Below are 13,358 nucleotides of genomic sequence, written 5' to 3'. Positions count from 1 at the left end.
TCAATTTCTTGGAAGATCTCTTGTATCATGGTCATCAAAGAAGCAAAATTCCGTGGCTCTTTCAACCGCCGAAGCGGAATATATCTCGGCCGGAAGTTGTTGTGCTCAATTGTTATGGATGAAGCAAACTCTTCTAGATTATGGTGTGAAATTTGATGAAATTCTCTTGTTATGTGATAATGAAAGTGCCGTGAAGATTGCCTCTAATCCGGTTCAACATTCAAGAACCAAGCATATTGATATCCGCCATCATTTTCTTAGAGATCATGTGAACAAGGGTGATATCAAGATTGATGGTATTGGCACGGATGATCAATTAGCCGATATCTTTACCAAGCCTTTGGATGAATCTCGGTTTTGCAAGTTAAGAAATGAGTTAAATATCATTGACTTCTCAAATGTTGCTTGAAAACTAGCACATGTGGCATATGGTTCATTCATGCACTTCTTGTTTCATTTTTATGAATTTTTGAGGTATTTTTGAGCCATTTATGAGTTTTCATGATTCTACTCGACTTATTTTTGAATTCTTGTTGAAACTTGCTCATATGAGTCGTTTGAAGGTTTTCATGCAATATTTGAGATTTTTGGATTTTTATATGAGCAATGATCCCAAATTGGAGTTGGAATTGAGAAAATTGGCAGAATTCATACTTGTCAGATTTTTGGTAGCGCGGACGGTCCGCGGGTAAGGGGCGGACAATCCGCCGTTCATGGGACTTGTTCACCAGAGGCTCTGCAGAGAAGTTCTCAACCGCAGAAATACACTGCGGACGGTCCGCCAAAGGACCGCGGACGGTCCGCCAGAGGCTGTGCAGAATTCAACAGAGGCAGTGTCAGTCGGGCTGCAGTGTAAAGATTCAAAGGCGGACGGTCCGCCGGGATATCGCGGACAGTCCGCGAATGGACAGAAAGGTGGGGTCGGCCAGACTTGATTTATAAGAGGTGTCCCTCTCACTCTCCCCCACCAAACCACACATATCCTCCAAAAGGCTCTCTCTCTTTCTCTCTCAAGCACGTGGGGGAGACAACAAGGTCAAGCCTTTTTGGAGTGGTTCCCGGACGGTCCGAGAGCATCCCCGGACTCTTCTCAAGATTGTGCATCATGTCCTCTCGGTATTTCAATGAATCCCTAACTCTTGTTCTTGGATTTCTTTATTGGAAAGAGTTAGGGTTAGATGCTCCGATCTATTTTTTTGACCATGGATTCGTGCAAATACTTGGGGGATCTTATTTCTAGTGATGAGGAGTTGCTATAGATTAATTTTGGTTGGTGGATTTGAATCGAAACTCAAAATGTGGGTGAATCAAAGATAAGGGCGATTTTGTGTTCCTGAGCAGAACAGATGGGTCGCGGACAGTTCGCCTGCTGGACGCGGACGGTCCGCCGTGGTAGTTCAGAAGTGCGGACGGTCCGCGAGTATCAGATTTTTCATATCAGTGCTGAATTGAGTTATATCATTAAGGATTGATTCTATGACTTCAGTAATTGTTCTTATGGTTAAATCTTGATCTCAGGCCACCCCGGAAGATCATCAAGGCCACTGCTTCAAAAATTAAGAAGGCAATGACTTCCAAGAGACAAAGAGACAGTGATGACTCGGATGATGTGGACTATGCTCCAAATGTTAGTGAGATGGCTGCAGCATCTTCAGTGGGAGATATTGGTGATGAGTCCTCAGAGGAAGATACTGAAGGGGTTGACAATGATGTTACAGATTTGATGGGGTTGGATCTACCTAGTCGACAATGGACTGCAGAAAGCTATGCAAATGCAAGAGCAGTGGATCAGTTTAGTTTGCCTCGGGACACCAACATTCTCTTCTTCAAAACCGAGGTACAAAAAGATGTTTACTTTGGTCATCTAATTAAGAAAAATGTCTTCAAACATCAGACCATTGACCTAGGATATATGAGACAACATCAAGTCATGTCTGATCTAGTGGATAGATTTCAGCAAATGGGTTTAGCAAATTTCTTGCAGCATAGGTGTGATTGGAATGAAACTGTGATACGCCAGTTCTATGCCACTCTAGAGATTAACATGGTTGAGGAAACATTTAGGTGGACAACTGGCAAAAGAACCTATGGTGCCACATTTGCACAGTTTGCTGAGGCAAATCAATTGGATTATAATTTCATCACTAGTGAGCAAAGTGTGAATGTTGTGTTAGAAAACTCTCTAGATGAAAATGACTACCCCATGTTCTATGAGCCTGCACATCTTGGAATTGCTAGAAGCTTTGGGGGCACTCAGGGTCTGAGGCATCATCCTGCAGTGATAAATAAAATTGTTAGAGTCACATTCATGCCTAAGAGTGGCAACAAGGACAAGATTAGAGGGCACTATTGGAATGTGATATCTCATATCAAGAATGGAAATAGAATCAATGTCATTGCACTTATCATGGATCAGCTTGCAGACTTGAGACTTAACATGGAGATGAACTTGTACTTTGCTCCATACATTATGTCCATCATCAAGGTTAAGACTAGCTTCAGAGGGTTATGTGAATGCAAGCACACTCCTTTCAGGCCATTTAAGAATGACAATGCTTTTCTCTTGAGGCCTTTGACTCCCTTCCCTGGAGATGATATGGATGCCGAAGCACAAGGGCAAGATGATAGTGATGATGATGCTCATATGGGAGCAGCTGCAGCTCAGCATGCCATGCCACCACCGCATCCTCCAGCACAGCAGCAGTGGGCTCCTCCAGCTGGCTACTTTGATCCATACTTTGCATCCATGCAGGCGAGCATGTCCTCTCAGATTGCGGGGTTGGCTAGTCAGATGCAAAATCAGATGAACCTCAACTTTCAGAACATGCAGCAGCAGATGTTCCAGCCCATGATGACTCAGATGCAGGGGTTTCATGAGAGCTTACACTCAGATATAGCAGCCCTTGACTCACGTTTTGAGGATTTGCCCTCTTCTGAGCAGTTTGAGCAGCTTGAGCAGAGATAGGAGCAGCTAGAGCAGCGCTTTGATGCCTTCAGCACAGCCTTCACAGGGTTTACTGATCATTTCTACTCAGTGTTTCCGGCTCCAGTGCCGCCTCCAGAGTTCTACCCGCACCAGCCGTTCTACCCACCGCCACCTCCTCCACCAGCCGTTTGACCTTATTGGGAATTGATGCCAAAGGGGGAGAAGGAGTTTTGGAGTGCTTGGATCTAGGGGGAGCTCATGGACTTCTAATGGAGATCATTCGTTTTTTTTTGGCTTCCGCTGCCCACTCATGATTACTTGTGTTGAACTATTGCCCCTCCTGTTTATTTGTGTCTTCCATGAAATCTATTTGAGACTTGTGTTTGGATTTGAACCTTGGTTTGTAATGTGTGATGAACTATGCTAGTTTATGCTACTCTTATCTATTTATGTTCATCTTGTGGTTGTGAGTTTCTGCTAATCATGTTAAAGTTCATATCATATATATCTTGTATCCTGTATGCCTCGATTTCCACTTGTAGGGAAAACTCCGTCAAAAGTTTCAAATATATATATGTGTACTTGGTATTCATGAAAATTTATATGCACATATCAAGGGGGAGTTCTCTCTACTCATCGAACTTGGTGAATTTATTCATACCATATTCTGAAATTTTCAAGAAAATGAGTAAGTTCTTCCAAAGTTCAATTCCAAGTCCACCTTATGCCTAGTGTATAAAGTTGACTTGAAAACTTTTATCACTCCAAAATTTAGTGTTGTCATCAATTACCAAAAAGGGGGAGATTGAAAGCATCTAGGCCCCTAATTCGAGTTTTGGTAATTAATGACAACGGTTTGTGGATTAACGAATTCATTTGAGATAATGAGTATAGGTTGATCTACGAGTGAAAGAGATTTGGTTGTGAACGTATGGAGTTTTGGAGATGATAAGCAAAGCTCGGACTCAAGACAAAGGTATAAAATAGGGCTTTTGCGTTTTACCGGTCACAAGGCGTTTAGTGGATGAAAAGTGACCGGATTTGTTGGATAGATAGCCGTACTATCAAGAGGGGTTGTGTACTCATGCTTGACGGGTCTTTAGTGCCATTTTGCTCAAAATGTCTAGTTGCATGCATGAGGGCTAACGGCGTTTTGAAAAGATTTGAAATAGACTAAGTTCGAGTGCTGACTGAGTAACGGCGGACAGTCCGCGCCTGAGGGGCGGACAGTCCGCTCCCGTTCCAGAGAGCTTGCAGAGGCTCTGGTGGGCTGGCGGACAGTCCGGCCCAGAGGGGCGGACAGTCCGCGACCGTTCCAGAGAGCTTGCAAAGGCTCTGGTGGGCTGGCGGACAGTCCGGCCCAGGTGGGCGGACGGTCCGCCACTGTTTTTCAAATATGTACCAGAAAGGGTGTCTGCCTGGTGTGAGCTTCAAAGTTGAACTGCGGACAGTCCACCCATGGGGCGCGGACGGTCCGCCGGCTAATCTCAGGTTTGTACCAGAGAGGTTGTTTCTCTGGTTTGGGCTGAAAAGTTAAACTGCGGACGGTCCGCTCGTGATGCGCGGACGGTCCGCAGGCTAATCTCAAAATGTTCCAGAGACGATGTTAGTCTCTGGTAGTGTGGAACTCTTAACTGCGGACGGTCCGCCACTGGGGTGCGGACGGTCCGCCAGGGCTTAACGGCTAGTTCTGACACGCATTAAATGCACTCTGACTCACTAGTTTATAACGGCGGACAGTCCGGTTTTTGAACCGCGGACGGTCCGCGACTTCGCAGAAAAGAGTGTAACGGCTAGTTTTTGGAGGGATGTCTATATATACCCAATGCCCGGCCATTGGGTGACTCTCTTGGCCATTTGGATAGCATTCTTGACACATTAGAGCTAAAGCATCCCTCTCTCACACACACTTGCTTAGAGATTGCCTTTTTGAGAGTGTGAGAGCTTCCTAGTGCATTGCATCAAGAGTTTGAGCTTTGTGGCATTAGGGATACTTCAAGCAAGCGTCATCAACTTGTTACTCTTGGGAGTTGCCGCTCCCTAGACGGCTTGGAGAAGTGGATTTCGTGGAGCACCTCCAAGGAGATTGTTGAGGAGCCCCGATTTCGGTTGTGAGAGGTTTTGTGCTCACCTCACCGGAGTGGTGAAGAGCAACTCTAGTGGAATCGAGGTGTGGAGCGGTTCCTTGATTCAAGCCAGCTCAAGATCAAGAGGTTCTTGATAGAGGAGCGGTTGATTCTTGGAATCCACCTCAACGTGGATTAGGGGTGACCGGCAAGTCATCGACACCACGGGATAATTTCTTGTGTCAAGCGTGGTTACTCCTCTTGCTCTCTTTAATACTTGCTTTTACTTTGAGCAATTTACTTTACTAGAGCTTGATTTGTGTCTTGTCACCTTAGGTTGCAAACCCATCTAGAGATAGTAATAGCATGATATAGGGCTTTCCTTTGTTGCTAACTAAATTTCTCTAGTGTTATTGGTTTTAGATTTTAAACCGCCTATTCACCCCCCCCCCTCTAGTCGGTGTTCTTGATCCTACACCGGCATCATCAAGCAGCGCTCCCGGAATAAGGCGTGCTGGCGGGCCCAGTCCTCGCTGATCCACTTGTCCACCATCATGGACCAGCACTCGGCCTTGTTTGTGCACCAGTTCGAAGACACCTAAACGTAATGAAGTGCATGACATATTGTAATATCAAATACAATATAAATGAGTAGAGATGGCATTTTTTTACCATTAAATACTGGTCTCGCATGAGGAAAATGTCCCTTGCGGCTGGTTTCTTGACACTCCTGTTCTCGTACTGCGCACAGTACACAACGATGGCCTGTACACGAGCCTCGTAGTGCATGTCCTTCACCAGCTTGTAGCAAGCCTGGTGAGCCTGCTCGTTCGCCCGGGCCTCATAGCCTTCCTCGCACCTGTAGAAATCCTTCATATATAGCCACAAGATAATTGCAATCATCATTACAAAAATTGAAACAGAAGACCATTTTAGTTGGAGAATGACTTACCCACAACTCCCCGACCACCCGCCTCGCTTTGGTGGTGAAGTTCCTTCCTTCACGATCTGTAGCGTCCGGGCTGGCCATGTAGTGGTCCCACGTGTATGCCGGCTCCACGACCCCGGCATGCATCAGGAGTCCGGGGAAGTGCTGTTTGCACAAAAGACCCAAGATACCATTGGGCTTCCTTTTGTGCTCACCAGGCTGCACAAAAAACCACCCCCCGCAAAGAGTGTTTAATTTAAAATTTTGTTTAGTATTGCAATTTTAAATATATGTAATGCTTAATAAAAAAATACTAACATACTTACTTAGGCTCTAGTGGCCTAATCATCGGACGTCTCGCTAGAGGGATCGGACGTCGCGGGAGTGTCGACAGTCCACGCAACCACACCGTCGGCTCACCTCCTGCCACCCCCTCCTCGGCCTCCTCCTCCTCCTCCTCGCTCCTCTGCTCCTCCTCCTCCTCCTCCTCCTCCTCCTCCTCTACGGGAGAAGGGGTCCTCTCCCTCCTTCTCCTCCTCACCTTACCTCCTCCACCACTCCCACTACCTCCTCCTCCACCCCTCCCTCTCCCTCTCCCTTTCCCTTTCCCTCCCCCTCCCCCTCCTCCACCACCTTTGCGAACACTACGGCTCCCGGACCCCTCGGGTGCATTGGACCCACTACCGCCTCCTCCACCACTGCCCCTGTACAAGGTGCTCAGCCAACTCATCTTGCCACCACCTGGCATCTTTGTTTGGTTACCTGAAATCAAAAGGAGCGAACAAATTAGTCAAGATAAATAATACTTGCAAATAAATAAAAATAAATAAAATATAACTACAAATTAACATAATATATATTAAATATTGCAAGTCGTACATGTTTTAAAAGTAGTCATCATAATCGGGATTAGCTGGATCGTAATCCTCATCATCACTATCAGCTATGTCAACATAACCAGCAGATTCCGAATGAGGAATGTCGTCTTCACTGTCTCTGCCTAAATGTAGTCACTCTAGTAATTGTAAGTCCTAAATATTTTGAACCTCATCTCTACCTTCCTCGTCCAGTTCTCTTTCATTGTCGACTTCCATTCCGATCTCGTCGGATAAGTCTATCTCGAAACTCCCTTGTAGCCCCTCTTCTTGAAAAAACTCTCTATCATTGTTGTAATCTTTGTTGTTTGGGAGAGGAAGTTTGCCGTGGGGCGATACTTTATACATAACATCCCAACCCCGAAGACGGTGGTCGGTTTGGCACGGGTATGAGAGATAATAAACTTGTGTGGCTTGTTGAGCCACAATGTACACATCATCACCTTGTAACGTTGAATCCTGTCGAATTTCGACAAGGCCAACACTAGGGGTTTGCCTTGTTAATGTTGGATCGAACGAATGGCATTTGAAAATGACTGGATTGAGAGGTACAGAACCATGAAACTTGAGTTTGTATATTTCTTCAACTCTTCCGTAATACTCAACTCCGTCTTGGCGTGGCATAAAAACGCCAGTATTAGTGGTTCTTCGATTGGGTCGACTCTGCTAGTATCTCATTGTGTGGAAGTGATATCCGTTAACGTCATAAACGTTAAACGACCTGACCCTATAGCTAAAACCATCGGCAACCTGTCTCAACTCGGCACTCATGGACGAATCAGTTTGGCCCTGCAAGCGTATGCAGGATAGTTTGTCATATAGTTCGAGGACAAAAAAATGGAATACAATTATGAATTGAAGACTACCTTCCGTTGAAACCAATAAATGAAATCGGGTTGTGAATTTTCCGTGCCATTTTTAAGAAGACTCTCCATTTCCATCGGGGTTGGAGCCCTTGAGCGACGCCAAAATAGTTGCTGAAATTCCCTGTATCAAAAATGACAAAGGGGGTTGGATGCTAAGTAGTGGAAACTTGTGAAAAGAAAACTCGTGAAGTGGGCACAATGTCGAGAACTTACGCAATATACGGCTCCACCTCCAAAAGGTTGGTCAACACGTATAGCATGACTCGACGCCACTCTTCATGGGTCAAGGTCTTGTACCTCACATCACTTGCACTTCCAAGTTGTCCTCGGAAGATGCTGAGACTCGATTCATTATCGCCAGCGTTGTAACGAGGGGGTGGATTATGCACGCTTGTAAGATTGTCACCATAGTATTTGGTAGTGAAATTTGACACCTCCTCTAGAATACATGACTCTGCAATGGAAGCTTCAATTTTACATTTTTTTTTGCATTTCTTTCGAAGAACCTTCTGACATCTCTCAATTGGATAGCACCAACGGTACTGCACAGGCCCTCCCATCCGTGCCTCGTACGGAAGGTGTAGAAGCAAATGCTGCATCGGATTGAAGAAGGTGGGTGGAAAGATCTTCTCCAGCTTACATAGCAACACAGGGGCCACTCATTTTATTCCCTGGGTGCTCAGGAATAATTAACGACACAAATATGGTATGTCGTTGAAAGAGAACACCAGGGGGAGATTCAAGGGGATAACGAACATGGGCCAACATGAGTATGATGCGGCCATCATACCATAAGGATTGAATCCATCGGTTGCCAGCGCAACACATACATTACGAGCTTCTTCAGCTTTCTCACGATGAATCTCATCGAAATGAGTCCATGACTCACCGTCGGAGGGATGCACCATCTTATCAGGATCAGGGTTGTATCGAACACCTTTTTGTGCCATGTCATCTGTTTCGCGGTTTCCTCGGTCATATAGAGTCTTTGGATCCTCTGAATGAACGGAAGGTAACGTACGATTTTCACAGGAATCGTGAGCTGCCTAACTGGTGTACGTGCTCTACCATATTTGCAAATATCTGCATATTTATAATCGTATCTTTTTCAAACGGGAGACGCCTAACTGGTGTACGTGCTCTACCATATTCACGGGTTGCTCTTCAAAATATAATTATCAATAAACTAACTAAATATATCATTTTGTTATCAATATCTGTATAATCTAAAATAACCAAACTCAATAAACTAAACCAGTCTTAAAAACAATATAAACAATTAACATCTAAAATCTATATGCACCAAAACTAAACCAGTCTAAATAAACTATATAAACAATTAACATCTAAAATCTATATCTACCTAAATAAAATAAACTAAATCATTATAAATAAATCAAACAAACAATATATATATCTAACTAAAAATCTAAATCTACCTAAAAAACTACCTACAAATCATAATGCAATTGTAGTTAACATCTAAAAAAATTAACTAAATATTTTTTTAAAAAAATACCTTGCTGCGGGGGGAGGGGCCTCCAAGGCGGCGCCTTCAGGTGCCGAGGAGGCGAAGCCAGGCGGCGGGCTGCGCCCTCATGCGCCGGGCGGCGTGGAGGCGCCGGCCGTCGGGCCTCGGGCGCCTGCCGGCGTGGAGGCGGGGGTAAGCGGCGGGGAGGGCTCCGGCGGCTTCACGCGGCGGCGGGGGTGGGGGGCATTAGGAGGCGATGGCGGCGGCGCGAGGTGGCGGGGAGGTAGCAACGGCGGCGCGAGGCGGCGGGAGGAGCCGACGTGGAGACGTACGGCGGTGGGGGAAGGGGGGCGTCGGCGCGGCGACCAGCAGCGGGGGAGACTCGGCAGGGAGGCGACCGGCGGCGGGGCGTGGGCGGGGTGGTGCGGCAGGTCAGGGGCGTGAGCGGGGCGCGTGAACGGAATGGAGAAATGCATTAAGTGTTGGGCGCCGGGGGGTTATTCTCGTTCTAAGCCGAGTGCCTTGATCCGGCACTCGGCAAACTTTGGCTATGCCGAGTGCCAGATCGGCAGCACTCGGCAAAGACTTTTTAAATTTTTTTTATTCATTTCTTTGCCGAGTGCCGGATCAGGTGGCACTCGGCAAATAGTTTTTTTACAGTGAGTTGCAAAACAATGGAACTAAATTAACATAATACAAGAAAACCTATTATTTCATGCATAATTATTTCAAACTCAAATAAACATAATTTGAATTTCAAGTTTCAAGATTTTATTTAAGAAAACCTATTATTTCATGTGTTTCTAAAGTCGAATTGAATTTATATCAACAAATTCGTTTTGATGAGGAATGTATAAAAAATTTAGTGACTACCAACTAAATAATTTGCCAAAATAAAGCAACAAATTATGGTTCATGATTTCATGCAAAAAAACCTATTATTTCATGCGTTTAAAGATCAACTTAAAACTAAATATAATGATTTTCAATGTGTGCCAAAAATAATTTAATATATAGATAACAAATTCAAAAATTAACCAAATTTTCACAAGACACATGTTTTGTAGTTATTTCTCTATATAAAAAGTTTCACATTGAAATTCATATGCGACTTTCATTTCAACCACAAATCCAACCGGATACTACACATCTCTTCGAAACTTCTTCAGAGATTCTCCGGCTTATAAGTGGCGTACATTGTCACGTGTCCGAAACACTGTCAATTTTTTTCCACTCTATCCTCGCATGAAACCAAGAGATGTGCACAATTCCCATGATTTTCAGACATTGCATGCTATTTTTGGTATTTTCCAAACGTCCGTGCACACGCTTGTGATTAAGTTTCTTGATAAAGATGCTTCAACTTTTAAGTTCTTTCACACATACAGCATCAGTTTTGATTCAGGTACATAAATATCAAATTTCCGTTCATTGATTTCGAAATTTCGACCCACTTCTAATTTTAAATTTACTTCGAAGGATTATTCCCCGCAAACAAAAAAATTAAAGGAAAATAGTAAACCAATCAATAAAATTATTTTATGTTACTAGGAATTACATTATCAAATTTAAGTGGAGACCAAAAAAATTTGAAGGCCCAAAAAAAAATTTAACCAAGTTTGCCGAGTGCCTGGGCACCAGCACTCGGCAAAAGAAGTTTGCCGAGAGCCACGCCAGCGCACTCGGCAACGTTTCTACTTTGCCGAGTGCCAGCTAGAGACACTCGGCAATATTTCACCTTTGCCGAGTGCCAGCTGGAGACACTCGGCAAAGAGTTGACGCCGTCAGCCCCCCTGACGGGCGGCGCACGGCGGGCGCGCGTGCTGGACACGTGCTCGGGCTTTGCCGAGTGCCGCCCGGCCAGCACTCGGCAAAGGAGACATGTTGTCGAGTGCCTTGATTTGCCGACGGCCTGCACTCGGCAACGCCCGAACATGCCAAGTGCCAGATTTTGGCCGAGTGTCCGCGGCCTGGCACTCGGCAAACCACATCTTTGCCGAGTGCCCGTGGTCTGGCACGCGGCAAAGACCGAGACACTCGGCAACTATCGGTTTTCCGGTAGTGGTAGCGAAGTTGGTTGTGTACATATTGTATTACAAATTTCCCCATGGGCTCCATGATTTCTGTCATCATATTTTTCCATATATGATTATGCTATATGCTGTTAATAATGAAAAAAATATTATGTCCCTTGATGAACATTTATCCGTTGTTATATATCACATGCTGGTCAAAATTATGAGATTATTATTAACTGATCATCCTTGTTGTCATTTAAAGTAATAGTATGGAAAGAGCTATATGAAATGGTACATAATTAGCAGAAACAATATCTGTTGTCCAAGGACATTAAAACATTATATGAACTTATGTTCTTAGCAAAAGAAAAACGTTAAGACAGAACAGAAGGGACAAAAAGAAGATTTTTTAACTTGGTCATTAAGTACTTCTGTTTAATGGCAAAATGATGAAAGCTTTGGATTCATTCACTATTAAATAATAACTTTAGTGTTCTTACGTTTCAAGGCTTTTTATTATAACGTAGATTTTTCAATATGTGTGACACCCTTTTGCAATGCAGGTATGATGTTGATGTCATTTCTTTTAGGAGGTCTGAATTAGGTGAACTGGTAAGGAGCTCAAGTTATCATTAAATTTTATTGATTTTGCAAATAGGTTGAAACAATTATGTTAGTTCTTTGTGAAAGCAGCATGCTAAATAGGACAGTGTTTTGATCTGATCGATTGCATGTTTAGCAAACTGGCTTCCTGAATCAAGCGCAATCAGTCTGCTATACTTTCCTACTATTATAGGCGATGCACAAGTAGTGTCTTATAGTTCAAGTAATTTCTTGTCTTGTAATCTCATTCTGATCAGTATATACTTTGTAACACAAACTATACAATGTATATGACTTTGCCGTGGAAATGGGGTTAATGTTTGACCTTGCATTGAAAAAAAATACCTTTACCATCTGATAGTGAACCACCCGTAAACCATGTACTACCTCTATCCCAAAATATAGCTATTTTTAGGTTTTCTCCGAGTCAAATTGTTTAAACTTTGACCGTAGATGATAAAAGACTATAAAGATTGACAACATAAAAGTGATATCAATTTTATTCGTAATGAAACCAACTATCACAACATGTAACTTTTTTATTTAAAAATAATTATTTTTAAAGAAATTATTGGTCAAAGATAAAAATATTTGACTTTGACCAAGTCAAAAATTTGTTATATTGTGGAACGGAGGTACCATGTCTAACATATCTATGGACTGGAGACCCTGTGCATTGTGTCATTTTATGTTGTTCTTCCTACATGTGCCATTTAACTAGGGTCATTTTGCTTGTGTTTATGATTTCAGGAAGCAATGGTCCAATTCCCTAGATTTGGAGCAGAACAAGCTGAATGGGTCAACGCTCGTACTTGTTTGCGACAGCGTTCTCTTCCACTCAGGGCCACAGAATGTGTACTTGTGCACTGTTGGGACCTTGTTCTTTGTTATAAGGTATTGCAATATTAAACTCATTTTTAGTTTGTTGCTATATATTAATTAGCATCTTGTAGTTGGCTTGACGATGTAGACAAGAACTCAAGATTAGCATGTTTCCTCTGTAGTTTCATTACTCCCTCCACCCAAATAATTACATCTCGGGCCTCAGCTGTTAGGCTTTTCTATCTTTCTGATTGTAACTGCATGCCGAAGATTGATTTCTAAAGATTGTAACTGTATACCAAGAAAAAAAACTTCCTACTTGATTATGTGTGTGCAGGTTGGACTACTATGTTTTTTTATACTTTTGGCCATGTTTGTGTAACATTTTTAAAGGAATACTGACAGGAACTAGCTATTATCTTCCTTAGTTCTATCGTTTGCACTTCTGTTCTGAAACAATGAGGAAAGTGAACAGAGTACTGGTCTCTATTTTGATGCTCGTGTGCATGGTAGGGAAATCAAAAGTCATGATTCGAGGGAATGTGATTGCAGATTCCTTGTTCGCTATGAGCATGATCAATCTGAGGTAAGTCTCCACTTCTAATATTGTCTAACTGCATTTTTATGACTAACAATTTATGTACTTTACTTTGTGTTACTTATGACCTGTAGTCTGATCCATTGTCTAACCATCCATTACTTGACAGTGATTCATGTGGTCTGATCTATGTGTGTGCTGACCTGCTATATATTTCAGAAACTCAACTTACAGATTAGCATGTC

The sequence above is a fragment of the Panicum virgatum genome, chromosome 1N (assembly GCF_016808335.1).
Source record: "Panicum virgatum strain AP13 chromosome 1N, P.virgatum_v5, whole genome shotgun sequence".
Lineage (NCBI taxonomy): Eukaryota > Viridiplantae > Streptophyta > Magnoliopsida > Poales > Poaceae > Panicum > Panicum virgatum.
This window is presented reverse-complemented; position numbering follows the sequence as displayed.